The following is a 7,880-nucleotide window of genomic DNA, read 5'->3' on the forward strand; positions in this document are numbered from 1 at the left end:
TTAGTAAATTTATGTAGATTTATATAATGATATGTGATTCTTTTTTTTTCTAATTTTTGTAAATAAAGTACTTACAATAGACTTGTGTATTTTATACTTAAATTGGAGAATTTATATTAGATTGATATATTTTGAGCATTTTTTTATGTTAAGACCTTTAGATTCTTACTTGCGATGCTAAAAATTAAATTAGGTCTGTCATCTATATTTTTTAGGCTAATTTTATAAATTTATAGTTTGAATTATGTAATTTAATTTTTAAGTTTCGGAACCCAAAAAAAAGACATTGGATACTAGTGCCATTTGGATGGGCTTTTGAAAAAAAAAAAGTAGTGGGTATGATGCCGATTTGATAATTTGATTTTTCTATGGATTTGAGCGTGGTATTGACAAACCCACATCCTACCCTTGTCATCCCTATTAAAATGGCATAAAAAAGATAAATAAGCTATTTTTAATGCACCCGATTTATTCTCAAATTCTAAACTTTGAGTTGGACTATCGGACCCCTTCATTAATCTCATAATACCCATATTATATTGTAATTATATTTAAGGACAAATACAAATAGTTATTGTTTTAGCTGGATTTTAAGGCAACAAAAAAGGGGACAAACAACATAACTAACACGAGATTTGTTAAGGTGAAGGGGTGCCTAGTGTAGCAGAGATGTGTTGCTCGTTTTGGCTTTGAATGAGGCTTAGGAAAGAATGGACAAAGGTCATGGAGAGACGCTGGGGTCTATAGAGGATTGGCTCCAAGGGTTTAGTTTAACTTGCAAAATGGAAAAAAAAAAGATATTAGAGGTGGAGTCAGGGTGGTTGGCGACTACACTTCGATACTCAAATTAGTTTGGGGCTAGTTTTGGTCTTAATAGCTAATAAGTTCTCAGGTATGATGGTTAGAGGTTGAAGAAACCTCGGCCCTTGTGTCGTATATATTTTTGTTGAATGTCAAAAATAAAACTTGAGCATCCTTTTTGTGGAGCGATGCCTGGCTGCCATGGCACTTAACACATTTCCATTGGCACTCTTTGTTGTCCTTTCAAGGATATTTTGGTCCTTTTACTCTTTTCAAGTATGCTAGGAGCATCGTTTTCATGACTTGTCCGTACATACATGTGTTGAATACCATTTGGGTGATCCAGAGTATCTATGTAGAGCCTATTTTGCAACTGTAGGCATGGCAGTTGAGGACAAATCGTCCTAACTTTCTTGGTGCAGTACTAGGGATGGCAAAAATTTCCAAAATCGGCCTAAACCCGCAAAGATCCGGAATATTAGGGCCTGTTTGGTTTTGGTTTTGAATCTGTATTTTCTGAGAATAAAAACGAAAATGAAAATGGTGTTTTGCAATTACTGTATTTCGAATTTAAATATGCGTCTGGTATCATTTTCTGTATCCTATATTTTAAAACTGAAAACAGTAATATGCGTTTGGTAGACACAGTTAAAAATGATAAAAACAGAGAATATGCGTTTGGTAATGCTTTTTTCAAAAACAGTTTTTACTAATCATTTACATTATATTTATAGTCATAAAATAATTATTTAGCTAATACACACAAATACAATAAAATAATTTAACCAAATTTAATATAAAAATTACATGATAATAAAGTTTAAGAATTAACATTAATTAAAAAGAAGTTTGACATTGTCATTGTTTTTACACTAAATAATTAAGATCTATATTACAACACATGATTTAAACAAAATAATTATAAAAAAACTACATGATACACATTATACATTACGTATGTAATCATGCCACATAAAAGCTGCAATTTCATCTCTTGTAGCATTTATCTCTGCGACACTTGCTGGAGATAAATCAAAAATAATTTCGACTAAGCATTTAAGTCATGTTTATTGTTACAAAATAATTGTTTAACTAATACATAGACAAATATACCATAATAATTTAAACAAAATTATTATAAAAAATTACATGATGATAAATTTTAGTTTTAGCATTAATAAAAAAAAATTACATTGTCATTGTTTTTACATTATAATTAAGATATATATTACAACACAAAATTTAAGCAAAATAATTATAAAAAATTACATGGTAGACATTATGCATTACGTGTGTAGTCATGCCACATAGAAGCTGCAATCAGACTCTACAATTAGAGGGACACATGCTGCATTTTTTGCAATTTCCAGACCCCAATTAACTGTCTCAGCTTCTGCAGATTGCTACATTGCCATTAAAACTGGATTTCTTTACAGCAGCAGCTGCAAATTCTCCTTTATGATTTCTGATGGCAATTCCCAGGCCAACATATTGATCTTTCCAACTTGGCTGAGAAAAAAAGCTAACACACCTAAATCATTTTCTTTTTTTAATAACACAAATTCATGTCAAAATGGTATTCATGGAGTGACAGAACAAACGGAACATGTGTATCGGCAACAAAACAGCAAACCACATTTAAAAAAAATTAATTCACATTTTAAAAAATAACTACCCATCGAATATAATTCATGGTAGCAGTTTGCCAACATCCAATTAAACTGGACAATGTTCTTATACTAACACCAACTTAATCAATCTCATGCCAACAAAATCATATTTACCAAATAGAAAATAATTATTAAATATAAGACAGAAGGGGAATGATACAAAAACTTACTAGCAAACACAAAGATTCTCAACATTCACCATTTTCCCAAGCAAATTAAAACCCAATGGATAGCAAATTCGATTGTATGCAAGCCTTAAAAAAGAAAAATATCAGCAACTCGCATAACAAAGATGGAGCCGAAAGGGCAAAAGCAGTCGAGGTAGTTGGATGGAGCAGCAGTGGTTGCGGCGAGATGGCGCACTAGCGGCGACGGAGATGAAGCAACAGCGACGTCGATCGAGATGAAGCAGCAACGGCACCGGAGATGAAGTGCATCAACCGAGATGGGCACATAGAGAGAGAGCAGATCTGGAGAGAAAAGGACAGAAAGCTTGCTGTTGTGTGTAGATCGGCGAAGATAAGAAGAGGGAGAGAGAGAGTTTCGTTGTGAGCAGATCAAGAAAGGAGGTAGAGAGAGCACCGTGAGTCAGCTTCGTTGTGAGTAGATCAGGAAATTCGTGAACGAAATTTTTTATTGGCTTTTGTTTTTTGATTTGTTTTTGAGTTTGGCTTTGTAATAAATAGAGAACATGTTAAACATGTTTTTGCTTTGCTAGTTATAAAAAGTAGATTTAGATTTCTTATTTTGTAATTTGTTTTTGGATTCAGCCCACCAAACATGTATTACATCAGTACTCCGAAAATGAAAATGAAAACACTAGCCCAAAAACGATACCAAACGGGCCCTTAGGATCCTAAGATTTAGAATCTGTGCGGATTTGAATTTGGATCCAGATGCATTTGCATATGAAATTTTAGATATTCGGCAGCATTAATATATACCTTTTTGGTTTTTATTTTATTTTTGAGTTTAATTTGATAATTTAATTTTTTATTAATATCCAAAAAAGAAACATTATTGTAAAAATGTAATATTGTAAAAGCAAGTTAAAAATAAAAAAAAATAATGGCATAAGTGTCAATATTTAGTAGCAGAGATGTTTTGAGGTGTTTTTAAAAATACAGGGACTAAATGGACACTAACCTCATAATATAGGGACTAAACAAGCTTTTACCCTTATTTTTTAATTAAAGTATTTAGTAAATAAAAATTAAATGAAAAATATATATGCTAAATGAAACAAGATAATAGGATTAACTAAAAAATATAAAAGTTTATTAAATTAAGAAATATTTCGGGATTCACATTATTTTATATGGATTTGTGGTGTTTTTATAATTTTATTTGTGGATTTATGGTGGTGCCAGACTTGGATTTATATTATTCTTGATGTTTGATTTATACTTTGGTATTTTTATTTATGATGTTATATGTCATTTTAAGTATTGAATTGTTGATTGTTAAATTATGATTGAATTTTATTTGATATTATTAGGTAAATTATTGAATTTTAAATTATTAAATTTTTAATTTATGCAAATTTGGATATCCGGGATATCAGCCTGCAATTTGTGTGGATATTACACGCATCCGAATCCGAAAAATATATATATATATATATATATATATATATATATATATATATATGTGGATCCATATATAGAAGATGCATTTGGATCCGAATCCAGATTTTGCCATATGTACGTACTACTTTTGGCTTTTTTATAGGTATGGTAGCCTACTGTCTCCTATTTTCTAGCAACATATTGCTTCGTTGATTCCTCCTGTTTAGCAAAGCAATCAAATTTCTTCGAGGAAATAACCACCTCCCGGATGATGGTCATTTTTGGCCCCCTAATTTTTTTTTTTTTTTGTCTTTTTCTATCCGTGATATGGTGAAATCTAGGCGTTACTCCGATATCTAGCATACTTGGCGTATGCTAGTTTCATGTTCGTATTTTTTTGTTATTTTTCTCCTTCTCTTAACACATGGCATCTCTTATTTATTTTCCCAAACAATTTTATATATTACTTTTTTATTTCTTTCTAGTGGATCTTTTTAACACCCCTTAAGAATTCTTACGGAACCTCTCGTTTTTTGCATCTATAGTTTTAACCTCATTGAGAATAATAGTGGAAATCAAAATAATTTTTTTATACTCATGTCTTCAATGCCCCTGAAAATAAGAAGTTTTCTCCTTTTTCTTCTTCTTTTTATTTTTAGACCTAAATGTCGTTTTAAATAGTCTTTCAATAAAAATTTAATAGTAAATAATAGACTCGACATAAAAATAAATAAACACAAAAATATTAAATAAATCATTACTTAGAAAAACAAAAAAAAAAGAAACTAAAAATAGTTTGAAATTTTAATGAACTTTAAACATGGTATTTTAAGAGTGTTGTAAAAAAGGGGCGATTTTGTTATTAAATGGAATATAATTAAAAAAGGAATTAAAAGAGAATTTTAAAGGGTGTCAATAATTGAACTCCTAAACCGTTTCGATTGTAATTAGATAAATAGCACGTGTACATAGTAGTACCCATAAGTACGTTGGCGATATAATTGGGCCCCGAGCCCCGTGTGATCCACTACAAGGACCCATTAAATTGACTAGAATCGCGTCTTTTGATTGCGACGTCGGTGAACTTGAAAAAATGATAATTTAAAATTTAAAATTGACTTTAGGTTTGGGATTGAGGTTAAAATATTATAAGTTGTTGATTTCATAAGTTTTAGAAAAATAGTATCCGGTAAATTCTTTAAAACTTATTTATTAAATAAGTTTTTTTTCTTTTAATAACCGTTTTTAAAAAAAGATAAGAAGTTATTTTTTATAAACAACTTATCAGATAAGCCACCAACTTATTTTAAATTTTTATTATAATTATAATATTTTAATAAAAAAATAATTATATCTTATTTTTCAAAAATCTTGATGTACTTAAACTTACACTTATTTTAGTCATCATATAATCAAATAATACTTTTGTAACAAAATTTATTAAACGCATATATCTAACTCTGCTTTTCAAATTTATAGGTAGCAATAATATAATTTACTAAATATCAAACTGCTTTTTTAATCAGTAATTTATTTCATCAGCCAACTTGTTTTTATTTATCATAAATAAGTCATTTTTTCTTCATTTTTTTTAAATTTAAATATTAACAATAAATAGTTTTTTCAGTGAAAACTTTTAGATGTCAATTACCTATAATTTCTTGTGGTCAATGTAAATTGCTTAAATAGGAAGCAATTAAATTACGTTGTCACCTGGCAACGTCTTATTATTTTATTGTTGGCAACAAATTCGAAATATGGGGACCATGTTTCTTTGGTGCAAATAAAATAAACTACTTCTTTTAAAAATATTAGTAATAGTAATAAAGAAATAAACTGCTTGCTTTGTGGAACTTTCACTGCTATGGGTCAAACTTTGCAATTCCAATTTTCACTAGTTGGAGAAAAGATGACCCACGAGCGTATTGCTTCCATGTGTCAACCGTCGAGATCAATCATTCTAATTTTTCATTACTTGGAGATAATATGACACATATCTATTGATTTTTCTAATGTTATTATGATCATAATAATTAAAGCTATGAAATCCAAATCCTTGAAATGACTGGAATGGAAAATTTTGAATTAATTTTTGTAGATGTCAATTAATTACTTTCAATAAACGTATAAGAAAAGATCACCAAAATCACAAGTTTATTAAATGTTATACCCGATTCTTTTAAAAATAGACAATTAAATTCCTATTATTTAAAAGATAAACTTCAAAATTCTTTTTAGTGAAATATGTCTAATTAAATAGACATATAAAGACGATATAGTCCATTTACTTGGTGAATATTATTAATGTCCTTAAATCCAAATAGATGAAATTATTTAATAAAATAAGATTCAAATTTTTAAAAACGATGCGTTATCATTTACTTAATAGTAAACTTATTTAATAAAATAAGGTTTAAATATTTTTAAAACGACGCGTTATCATTTACTTTATAGTAAACTTATAAAATTTATTTAAAAAATATAATATTGTTTATAGTTAAATTTGGTAGCATATTAAAATCTTCTCAATTTTTATTAACAGGATCATAAATTTTCCAAGCAATATAATTTCTTTTTAAAAGATAATGTACTATAGTACTATATTTAAGATTAATGTAATGTAATGCCACTGAAAAAATAAAAGAAGTGAAATTCAAGTGAAATTCACTAACAATGAGGATTTAGATATATATTTTCATTTAAATAGTACAAAATTGTTTATTAGAGAGAAGTTTAGGGATCTAAACGTTCTTTTCCCCCTTCTCAATTTTGTCCGTAACATTTATATTGCTCTCAGATAGGACATAAAAATGAAAAATTTGTCTTAATTTTCATTTTTTCTTTCTCAGTCAGTCTCTGTGTGTCATTTCATTTCTTCAAATTCTCCGCTTCTCTTGCTCTTTCCTCACGGATCAAAACGACAAGGTTTAATCTCTCAACAAACCCTAATTCGATCGTAAAAACAACAGCAAGCTCGCGTCTCTTTTCCATGGCGACTCTTCATCGCCGATCATCTTCTCTTCGACGTACCATAAGCGAATAAACTAGCGCGCGCGTATCTCGATCAGCGCCATGTTCGAAGCTCACGTAATTTCGTCTTCTTTGCGTTATTTATTTTTTCGTTGTTTTTTGAGCGTAATTTATTATATTTAATTGCTTAGCGCGTGTAATGTGTGAATTTCAGTAGAATCATGAGTTACTGGCTTGTTATTGTCTGTATTTATTACTACACTGTTGTATTGTACAGAGCTGTGTTCTTTACAGGAGTACCGAAGTATCTATTTTTGTAGTAGTATTGCTTTATAGAAAACGCTAAATTATGTTAGTGATCGTAATCTCATGGCTCTTTTGAATAATTGATATCTTTTTTCATATTGATTTGAGGTTATTACATACATTTGAGTTGCTTTATTTGTGATGGTTTTATTGCTTGGATGCTTATCCGGATAGAGGAGTAATGATGTACTTATTACAAACTTTCTATCCCGGATGATGTGGCACATGATGTGTCATTTCGTTCATTGCTATTGTCTCAATAATGATTGTATAAAAGTCAGCTATTATCAAACATGTGATGGTTATTTGTTGGTAACATGCCATTTGGGATACAGATTTTGTATCTCTACTTTGTAAGCATATCATTTACTCATGGATAGAGTGATGCTACAAGTACAAAATGATGTGACAATTGATGTGTCATTGCATCAAATGATGATGTAAACTAACATCTATTACTTAGGAGTGACAATTATTTATTGTAGCTGCATCAACTGGGATACGAGTTTTTAGGTGTAGCATTTTTAACTGGAAAGCTTTAAAAGCCTTATATATTCTTTTTTTT

This window comes from Citrus clementina, unplaced genomic scaffold (assembly GCF_000493195.1).
Source record: "Citrus clementina cultivar Clemenules unplaced genomic scaffold, Citrus_clementina_v1.0 scaffold_9, whole genome shotgun sequence".
Taxonomy (NCBI): domain Eukaryota; kingdom Viridiplantae; phylum Streptophyta; class Magnoliopsida; order Sapindales; family Rutaceae; genus Citrus; species Citrus x clementina.